Source organism: Bufo gargarizans, chromosome 4 (genome assembly GCF_014858855.1).
Source record: "Bufo gargarizans isolate SCDJY-AF-19 chromosome 4, ASM1485885v1, whole genome shotgun sequence".
In the NCBI taxonomy this organism is placed as follows: Eukaryota; Metazoa; Chordata; class Amphibia; order Anura; family Bufonidae; genus Bufo; species Bufo gargarizans.
The window spans coordinates 288098448-288110008 of NC_058083.1; positions in this window are offsets into that span (position 1 = coordinate 288098448).

The window sequence follows — 11561 nt, forward strand, 5'->3', positions numbered from 1 at the left end:
CCCCCTTTCTATTGTTATATTCTAACCGTCACCGGACCTCCTGTCACAGTTTTTCTAAACTTCCAGCCCCCTACATGAGTCCTCACTGAGGCTACCTCCCAGCTTGTTGCACTTTTTCAGTCTACACTGATCAGCCATAACATGTAAACCATTGACAGGAGAAGTGAATAATTTTGATTATATTGTGACAATGGCACCTTTCAAGGGAGGCGAAATAGACAAGCGTAAGGAGTGACTATCAAAAAGGCTGTGATAATCTTACCACTCGGGAACATTTCCAACACTCCAGATGTTGTCGTACGAGGGTTACAGGAGTCAGACCCACAACCATCACATATTGAGGATAGGTCATCATTATAAAACACTTGGAAAACATCTTTAAGTAATATACTGCTGACACCCTCTGTGAGTGGTACCAGCTCGGCTCCTGAGCCTACATAGCGCCTTACATTTACAGCCGATTTTTCAAATCCCATTTTGCCATGGAGTTCCTGTAAACTGTCAAATCCTGGCTGCTATATGAAACCTCCTGCTCTTGCATGGATATACCGGCATGCTAACAAAGATCAATGCAATTCTAGCACATAGTGGCTATTGTTGTTTTTTTTTTTTTTTTTTTTTTTTTAATTCTTTATTTAAGAGAACTTGGAAAAGGCAAGTACAAGCAACATCATAATAAAACATGTCAATCACAGAAATGTGTGGAGTGCAGTCTTTGGCATATCAAAAATAGCGCAATTATGCTCGGTCTACAAGACAAGGCCTGACTGTGTAGGTCAGTACAATAAAGCATAGCAATTCCAAGGAAGTCTAAGGCCTTTTTCACATGGGCGTGTCCGGATTAGGTCCGGATGCGTCCCGGTGAATTGCGGAAAACCCGCGCGTGTAGGAACGCAATTGCAGTCAGTTTTGACTGCGATTGCGTTCCGATGTTCAGTTTTTTATTGCGCGGGTGCAATGTGTTTTGCACGCACGTGATAAAAAACCGACTGTGGTACCCAGACCCGAACTTCTTCACAGAAGTTCAGGTTTGGGTTAGTTGTAGTGTAGATTGTATTATTTCCCCTTATAACATGGTTATAAGGGAAAATAATAGCATTCTGAATACAGAATGCATAGTAAAATAGGGCTGGAGGGGTTAAAAAAATAATAATAATTTTATAACTCACCTTAATCCACTTGTTCGCGCAGCCCAGCTTCTCTTCTGTCTTCATCTGTGAGCAATAGGACCTTTGATGACACTGCGTTCATCACATGGTCCATCACATGATCCATCACCATGGTGATGGATCATGTGATGAGCGTAGTGACGTCATCAAAGGTCCTATTGCTCACAGATGAAGACAGAAGAGATGCTGGCTGCGCGAACAAGTGGATTAAGTTGAGTTAAAAAAAAAAATTAACCCCTCCAGCCCTATTTTACTATGCATTCTGTATTCAGAATGCTATTATTTTCCCTTATAACCATGTTATAAGGGGAAATAATAATGATCGGGTCCCCATCCCGATCGTCACCTAGCAACTGTGCGTGAAAATCGCACCGCATCCGCACTTGCTTGCGGATGCTTGCGATTTTCACGCAACCCCATTCATTTCTATGGGGCCTGCGTTACGTGAAAAACGCACAAAGAGGAGCATGCTGCGATTTTCACGCAACGCACAAGTGATGCGTGAAAATTACCGCTCGTGTGCACAGCCCCATAGAAATGAATGGGTCAGGATTCAGTGCGGCTGCAATGAGTTCAACTCGCGCATTGCACCCGCACGGAATACTCGCCCGTGTGAAAGGGTCCTAAGCGAAAAGATCCTAAGGATGTTCATGCGAGACCGAATAAGAACAATCATTATAAAAACACATATATTTTAAGTGCAACACATCATAAACAAAGGAAAATCAGAGTATCATTAGGGGAGATACGGACTGTAACACGAAAACAGAAAATATATATATTTTTTTATGATAAAGGAGGTCTCCATTAGGCTAAAAGAGCTAGGTATTGTTCTGGAACACAAACCATGAGGTCCATGACGAGACACATGCCTCGTGGGAGTTTTTCAGGAGAGCAGTCAGTTCCTCCATTCTCCGGATATCTTCCACCTTGTTGATCCTAAGGTCCATGGAGAGTGGGGATGGTGATTTCCATGGGATGCAGGCTCTAGCTGCTCTGACTTGGTGACGTAAGATTGATTTATTAAGCAAGCGGCTGGGTAGGTCCGAGAGGAGTAACAAAAAGAAGCCCGGGGTCTTTGGTATTAGAAAGGAGAAGATTGAGGCTATGGTCTTATGTACTGACTCCCAGAATTGTCTGATTTTACTGCAGTGGCAAAATATATGGATTAAGGTGCCCTGCGCCGACTCACATCTCACAATGGAGATACTGAGGGAAACATTTTCTGAAGACGAGTCGGAACATAGTACCATCTGGACAGTATTTTGTAACTTGCTTCCTGGCGTTTACTGGCAATGGATGATTTATGCGTAAAATGATATAGTTTTGGCCATTGGTCAGAGGTAATGTCTACTCCAAGATCAGAGCTCTATTTGTCAATATATGGAGGGCAGAAGTCCGGATGGGGCATTACCAACGCCTTATAGACCTTGGACAAAGAGTGTTGGTATACACCTGAGCCGACGCACACCTTTTCAAAAGGAGTAAGAGGCCTGTTGAAACCCGGGGACAAAGGGACCGAGGAGAGGAAATTAGATATTTGTCTAGCTATCCATTGTCCCAGGGCACAAGGATCTGACAGATTCTGTAGTTCGGAGTATGTGAGCCATCTCCCTGTAGTTCTAAAGAAGGGAGCCCGACATTTACCACTCAAACGCCATTGCATGAACGGTCCTGAAGAGCAACTGACTAGGAATTCTGGGTGACCAAGGACAGGAAATAATGAAGGTGTGGGTGATAACGTGCTCACATCAGTGTATTTGTGGAATTGGAGTAGGGTAGGGCATATGGTGGGGTGGGCAGAGAGTGCGGTCGGAGTCCGCACTATTGCCCAATGCAAGAGCGCGAGAGGGGTCCGGGAACACCGCTGTTCGATGGTTACCCATTGCTTAAAAGGAGCATGGCGACACCAGTCCATTACACGCTGAAGCATGGTAGCGGCATGGTATTTTCGGAGATCTGGAATCCCTAGGCCCCCTCGCTCCTTCGGGACATGAAGCAGAGAGGGGGCCAGCCTCGGGCTCCTACCTGCCTAGATAAATTTAAAGAGGTCACGATGTATTGTAACAAACAAGCTGGGGGTAGTTTTATTGGGAGTGTCTGAAATAATTCTAACAGACGGCCAAACCATGTGTACATGCCGTTTCCCATTTATTAAGGTCTCCCCGTATCCGACCTAACAGAGGGGTGTAATTAGATTTCTGTAGATTTCTCTCAGGTCTCTTGGAATCCATGTTCCCAAATATTTGACCGCTCCAGCTGTCCATCGGAATGGGAAAGAGGTCGCTAGATGAGATTCCAGCGAGCTAGTCAGCGAAATATTTAAAGCCTCAGATTTTTTTAATTTAGATTGGTCATAGTCTGGTATGTATTAAATTCAGTGATCAGGTTCTGGAAAGAGGTCAGAGGCCTAGTGATTGTGAACATCAAATTTTAATCAGTGGGACGTAGTTTCTAGCTCTCTGTTTCCGCAATGACCGAGCAAGAGTCCTACTACATGTTACCGTATTCGAAAAAATGTCATCTACCCCTGATTAGTAGAGTTTTGGTGCGTATATCAAATTTTTTTCTTAAGCTTCCCTCGAGCTATCAAGAAGGCTGCTAGATGGTCTGGGCATGAGATTATTTAGCTCTAGACGAGAGACCTCTGCCAAAAGTTGAGAAATTTCCTCTGCTCTCTCTTTTCTTTGCCTGGCTCCATGCTTGATGCTGACCACACATTTGTGAGCAGCCCAAACTGAATAGGGAGATGCGTTATCCACCCGGTTTTCCTCAAAGTAACAAGAGAGAACTTTATGGATATCCTGAAAGACTACAAAGTCCTGTATCAAGGACTCATTCAATTGCCAGGACTTAGGTCCTGGCAGGGGGAATCTCAGAGAAGCATGGAGCATAGAGTGATCAGAGAATGTCATAGAATCGATTGGGGAGAAAGCAAGGAGGGACACCGCTGAATGCCATATCAGGAAATAGTCTAACCTAGAGTATACTTCTCTTGCAGTAGAATAATGAGTATACAGGGAGTGCAGAATTATTAGGCAAGTTGTATTTTTGAGGATTAATTGTATTATTGAACAACAACCATGTTCTCAATGAACCCAAAAAACTCATTAATATCAAAGCTGAATATTTTTGGAAGTAGTTTTTAGTTTGTTTTTAGTTTTAGCTATTTTAGGGGGATATCTGTGTGTGCAGGTGACTATTACTGTGCATAATTATTAGGCAACTTAACAAAAAACAAATATATACCCATTTCAATTATTTATTTTTACCAGTGAAACCAATATAACATCTCAACATTCACAAATATACATTTCTGACATTCAAAAACAAAACAAAAACAAATCAGTGACCAATATAGCCACCTTTCTTTGCAAGGACACTCAAAAGCCTGCCATCCATGGATTCTGTCAGTGTTTTGATCTGTTCACCATCAACATTGCGTGCAGCAGCAACCACAGCCTCCCAGACACTGTTCAGAGAGGTGTACTGTTTTCCCTCCTTGTAAATCTCACATTTGATGATGGACCACAGGTTCTCAATGGGGTTCAGATCAGGTGAACAAGGAGGCCATGTCATTAGATTTTCTTCTTTTATACCCTTTCTTGCCAGCCACGCTGTGGAGTACTTGGACGCGTGTGATGGAGCATTGTCCTGCATGAAAATCATGTTTTTCTTGAAGGATGCAGACTTCTTCCTGTACCACTGCTTGAAGAAGGTGTCTTCCAGAAACTGGCAGTAGGACTGGGAGTTGAGCTTGACTCCATCCTCAACCCGAAAAGGCCCCACAAACTCATCTTTGATGATACCAGCCCAAACCAGTACTACACCTCCACCTTGCTGGCGTCTGAGTCGGACTGGAGCTCTCTGCCCTTTACCAATCCAGCCACGGGCCCATCCATCTGGCCCATCAAGACTCACTCTCATTTCATCAGTCCATAAAACCTTAGAAAAATCAGTCTTGAGATATTTCTTGGCCCAGTCTTGACGTTTCAGCTTGTGTGTCTTGTTCAGTGGTGGTCGTCTTTCAGCCTTTCTTACCTTGGCCATGTCTCTGAGTATTGCACACCTTGTGCTTTTGGGCACTCCAGTGATGTTGCACCTCTGAAATATGGCCAAACTGGTGGCAAGTGGCATCTTGGCAGCTGCACGCTTGACTTTTCTCAGTTCATGGGCAGTTATTTTGCACCTTGGTTTTTCCACACGCTTCTTGCGACCCTGTTGACTATTTTGAATGAAACGCTTGATTGTTCGATGATCACGCTTCAGAAGCTTTGCAATTTTAAGAGTGCTGAATCCCTCTGCAAGATATCTCACTATTTTTGACTTTTCTGAGCCTGTCAAGTCCTTCTTTTGACCCATTTTGCCAAAGGAAAGGAAGTTGCCTAATAATTATGCACACCTGATATAGGGTTTTGATGTCATTAGACCACACCCCTTCTCATTACAGAGATGCACATCACCTAATATGCTTAATTGGTAGTAGGCTTTCGAGCCTATACAGCTTGGAGTAAGACAACATCCATAAAGAGGATGATGTGGTCAAAATACTCATTTGCCTAATAATTCTGCACTCCCTGTAGTCTCGAACATACGGGTTGACCACCCTCCATACATCTACCAACTGGTGGGAGTGTAATAAATGTTTGACATGATGGAGATAAGAGTAGGCCAGGTGCGAGGCCCCTCTAGAAACATCCACCAAAGGGTCCATAGCAACGTTTAAGTCTCCCCTGACCAAGAGAACCCCCTCTGCAAAACCGTCTAGTCTTGATAGGATTCCTGCTAGAGCCTTGTATTGATTGGTATTGGGAAGGCATACATTGGCTCGAGTAGGTAGTTGTCCCGCTAGACGGCCCTTTGTGAATAGATATCTACCATTGTCATCTGTCTGGGTATCTACCAATTCCCAGGGAGTGGTTCTAGAGATTAGTATGCTTACTCCCCTTGACTGCTATACTGAGTAGCAACTATGGTAGGAGTCTGGGTACCTGGGTGATCTGAAAAGGGGTAACGCTCCCTTGCGGAAGTGTGTTTCCTGTACAAATGCAATTTGTACCTTCTTACTCCAAAGAAGCCGGAGAATGGAGGACCTTTTCTCTGGTGTGTTCAGCCCATTGGTGTTGATAGATGCAAGTTGATGGCAGACATGCTTCTAAAAAAAAAAAAAGAGGGAAAGGGGGTAAAGGAAAAAAAAAAAGAGAGAACGGGGAAGATGACACACAAAAGTAAACTTAGAAGAACACTATAGGGTAGCTTTGTAAGCCAAATACCCAATCCAGCTAATCCAGAGCAGGTAAAATAACAGTAACCAAAACTTGTGGAATAAACACCACTTAGCAAATCTCGGCGAGCCCACAGACGAGCCGACCAAGAGTTGCGTTGCTATGTGGGGAGTGGAAGCACTGGCGTACATACAGGGGTCGCAGTTGCGACCGGGCCCGGCACTCCAGGGGGCCTGGCCGCCTGTGGACCCCTGACTCTGCCCTGCAGTAGTGCTGTACCCGGGGCCCAGTGCTCCTCGTTTCCGTGCGGCCCGTCCCTTTAATATACTTACCCTCCCCGGCCGGCGCTTCACTGTCCTGAGCGCGTACAGTGTCAGGACGTAGTGCGGCTGGGAAGACAGAGGAGCGCGACTTCTGCCGGAGGAAGAGTAGCCGTGGCGCAGAACAGGTAAGTATGTTGGGGCCTGGGGAAGGGGATCACTCTGTGGGCTTCCGCTGATTGATCTGAGCCGGTGGGGGCTGAGTGGGCGGATGATGGGGGTCTTTGGGCTGATCTGAGGTCTGATGGGGGCTGACTGGGGGTCTTTGGGCTGATCTGAGTTCTGATGGGGGCTGACTGGGGATCTGATGGTGATGGGGGTCTTTGAGCTGATCTGAGGTCTTATGGGGGCTGAGTGGGGGTCTGATGGGGGTCTTTGGGCTGATCTGACGTCTGATGGGGCTGACTAGGGGTTTTTGGGCTGATCTGAGGTCTGATGGGGGCTGAGTGGGGGTCTTTGGGCTGATCTGAGGTCTGATGGGGGCTAACTGGGGGTCTTTGGGCTGATCTGAGGTCTGATTGGGGCTGAGTGGGGTTTTTTGGGCTGATCTAAGGTCTGATGGGGGCTGAGTGGGGGTCTTTGGGCTGATATGAGGTCTGATGAGAGATGAGTGGGGGTCTTTGGGCTGATCTGAGGTCTGATGGGGGCTGAGTGGCCTGATCTGAGGTCTGATGGGGGCTGAGCGGGATGATTGGGGGGCTGAGTGGGCTGATCTGAAGTCTGATGGGGGTTGAGCGGGCTGATTGGGGGTCTGATGGGGGGCTGAGTGGGCTAATTGGGGGGCTGATCTGAAGTCTGATGGGGGCTGAGTGGGATGATTGAGGGTCTGATGGGGGGCTGAGTGGGCTGATCTGAGGTCTGATGGGGACTGAGTTGGCTGATATGAGGTCTCTCTGCAGTGGCAGAGAGACTCACCGAGGCCAGCAGCAGCCATTTTAGTCAGATTACAGCCACTCTGCAGCTTTGGCTCTAATCTGACTGAAATGGCTTCTGCTGGCCTCAGTCTCTCTGCCACTGCTGCTCTTAGGGTGGCCAGACGTCCGGTTTTTAGACTCCTGGTCCGGCGCAAGGCCAGGACGGCCGGCCAGAAGTCCCCCTTTTTTGTTGTTATGGATGATGGGACTGCGGTCCGGCTCAGGCATGGTCACTTTAAGTACCAATGGCAGGCGGCATGGCCTGGCAGCATATCCGGATCACACTGCGTGCTTACGTGATGTCAGCGCAGCATGTCCGGCAGGAAGTTGGGAACAGAGGAGCGCGGGAGTCACTGCTAGTCTGCAACTGCCCACTTGCCCAGTAGTCTGACTCTATACTACAGTCACTCACCCCACCTCGCCTTGTTCTCTCTCTCTCTCACTGACTGACAGCCTGAGCCAGGCCCAGGAGCAGCACTCATTCAGCCAGCCAGAGCCCACACTGAGCCCAGCCAGCCTCCAGCATTCAGCCTTGCCAGTTGCCACTGACTTTCAGCAGGTCAATTCAGCAGCTTTCAGCCTGAGCCAGCCCAGGTAATAGTTACTCTTTGGCCTTGGTATGTTATGTATATTATTATATGTGAGCTGGCCTGGTATAAGTTATACATCTTCTGGTATATTAAGATGTATAACTTATACCAGCTGTACATACGGTATATAATCATATAAGGAGATACCTAGGTTATACCAGCATGCTCCATATCCCTATATACAAGAAGATGTATAACTTATACCAGCTGTACATATATAATTATTTACAGGAGATACCCAGGTTATACCAGCATGGTCCATATCACTATATACAAGATATATAACTTATACTAGCTGTACATATATAATTATATACAGGAGATACCAAGGTTATACCAGCCTGGTCCATATTACTACATACAAGAAGATGTATAACTTATACCATTCTGCGTGCTTATAATGACATATAATGTACATACCTCACAACTCTTGCCCCTGGCAAATCACGCAGAGGTAGAGCTTGGCAGGACAGTAGGATTGCCATCCAAAATCGGCCTGTCCCGCACAAAGCGGTACTGTTGGGAGGCATGTTGGGTGAATGGTAGGGGAGGTAGTGGGGAAGGGGGTGGCGGTGGGTTGGGGGGGTTCACGGGGAGGGGGCCCCATGGATGAGTTTTGCACCGGGGCCCCATGGATTGTGTGTACACCACTGAGTGGAAGAGCATATAAAGTTGCTATCCATTTCCTGGGCCAGATATAACGTAACAGTATGAGACCCCTGGGGGATGTCAAGACCTATGAGGATAGATTCCATTAAGACGAGAGGGGAGGCAGATAATTCCCCACTCTGATTGTGAGTGATGAAGTTCCCAGTTTAACTGGGATCTTTTCTAGAGGGGACATCTTGATTTAAAACGAAAATAATCAGCCACAGTCCACGGTTGCCGATGCAATCTCCATGTGTAACTCCTAGTCAGAGGACTGTATTCCTGGAGAGAGTCTGCGTGGAGACCTGTCAATGGGGCGCATGGGAGGGACAGCTGTCGGAGGCATGAGAATAGGGACATCCAGCCAGTTCGGCAGAGAGAGAGTGGTAGTTTCCAAGAACCGAGTCAGATCCTCTGGTCTGGAGAATATAAAGCAGAGAGTCCATTTTTGCAGATGATTAGATGCAAAGGGTGTCCCCATCGATAAGTGGCTACAGCTTCAGTGATTAATTGTAGGATAGGTTTGAGGGTGCGTCTCATTATCAAGGTTCGCCTCGAGACATGGTAGGAGTTGGATTTGAGCCCCTGCAACCATTGTAGGGCCCTGTCTCCATGCCCGTTGTAAAATCTCCTATTTTTCCCTGAAAAAGTGAACCCTGCATAAGACATCTCTAGGAGCCGGGTTCTCCTGGCGTCTGGAACACAACACTCTATGTACTCTTTCCAATTCAATCACTGCATCTGGTGATTTGGAGAGAAGGGTGTTGAAGATACAGGTTACAGCTTTACATAGGTCAGAAGCAGGCACCTCTTCTGGTATCCCACGTAGTTTGATATTGTTGCGTCGACCTCTATTTTCTTGGTCATCTACTTGTAGAAGTATGTGTCTGTTCAAAGCTCTCTGTGTCGCCATATTTTCGTCAACTATGGCAAGGCGAGATTCTAATGCAGAAGTGACCTGCACGGTGCACCTGAGTAGATAACGGAGTAGAAATTTTGCTCAGGTCTGTCTTGGCTTCCATGTCGTGTTTAGTAGGCAGGTTACTAAGGAGGGTCCAGATATCCTTTAATTTTGGGCGCTTGGATCGTCTGCTGCCCAAGGAGGAGGCCGAGGATGAGGACTCAGAGACATCAGAGCTAGTAGAGATGTGAAAGATTGCTGGGGTAGACAGGGGGTCTAAAATGGTGTCAGACACAGAATGGGGCCTGCGGCTGGTGTCTGGAACAAAGTCCCTTGCAGTAGGGGAGCGACCTATCCTTAGGCTGTGAGGTCATGTCTCCAGCGTTATTCATGGAGGTCGACAGCATGGAAGTTTTGGGCACAGGAGGGTCTGAGGTGCGCAGGTGGGGTGTCACTCACCAGGCCTAGCGAGGCGGCAGTGTCCTCCATCAATGATTCTCCTTGAGGCATGCAGGAGAGGGGCTCTGGTGTCGGTGAAACTGATGCTGGGAGCCGAGGGATCGTCTGCTCTGGAGTTGAGGAGCTGCTGCGCTGCTGTTGTGGCTGATCGCTTTCCAGTCGGCGCCATCTTGGAATCTGGTGCGCTGTGGCCAGAGTTTGGCTGAAGTAACGCACAATATGGGGTTCTGGGGCCAGAAAACAGGTGCCCCGACGACCAGAGCATCTGACCATCCTCCATCAATTACAGAAATCCGGGTGGATATGGCCGAAAGGGTGAGATAAAAAGGCCCAGGGTCCGGGAGCTCTGCAAGTGCATCCTCATGGCAGCATGCTCATGAAAACAAAATACCAATAAGTTCATATATGGAGGAATCCACATGGGCTAAAATTTTGTTGCACTGCACAGTGACGCAGAATCTGTTTAAAATTTGTCATGGCTGTCAGAGTGACGCAGAATAAAATTTTCTATAACAGAACATGGTAGCTAGGAATTATAAATTTGGGTCCAGTTGGTGGAGCGATTTGTCTGGTAATACCATCGTAGTTCTGACCATAAACGATTGCAATAATGACACAGACACATTTTCTTGCTAAATGAATGTTAGGATCCTGGAATTTAATATGGAAGGATCCGCATGGGATTTTGATCATTACAAGGTCATTAGGTGAGGTTTTGGCGGGAGATTTTCCCGCCGAAAGTGGTGTTCAGTGGCTAAATTTAGCCAGTGTTGCTGGGGGGAGGTCAAGGGTCTGGGATTGGCTAGTTAGGGCACCTATAGAGGATGGTTGCTGGGCAGATTAATTGTTGATGCCCAGCAACAGTTAGGGCATTGGCTGTTGATTTGTGGGGATGGGGTTTGTTTGTGTATATATTGCGGTGGCTGTCAGTGATCCAGCTGTCAGCCAAGCCGCAAGTGTGGAGCTGCACCCGCCCGCCCTCCCAATTTTGCGATATTGTCACGACTGCTTTACTAGAGGGAGGGGTAAAGTCGCTCACTGAAATGGTGAGCGGACGAGTTATTCGGGTATTTAGGCCGAGTTTATGGCTGGTCTAATCTGTGGTATTAAGCTGGATGGTCCGAGCTTATGGCTGGGCCGTTATGTGGTTATAAAGTTATATTGGTACATGGTTTAATGTTTATTTGGTTTAAGCTGTTCTTTAATAAAGCTGGTCGTGGCCAAAATCTTCCACCATATAATGTGTCCACGTGTCTTATTTATTTATTTCGGTTGTATTGGTAAGGGGATTGGATGCGGGTTTTGTATGATCTATAATCCCATGTATTAGCTACG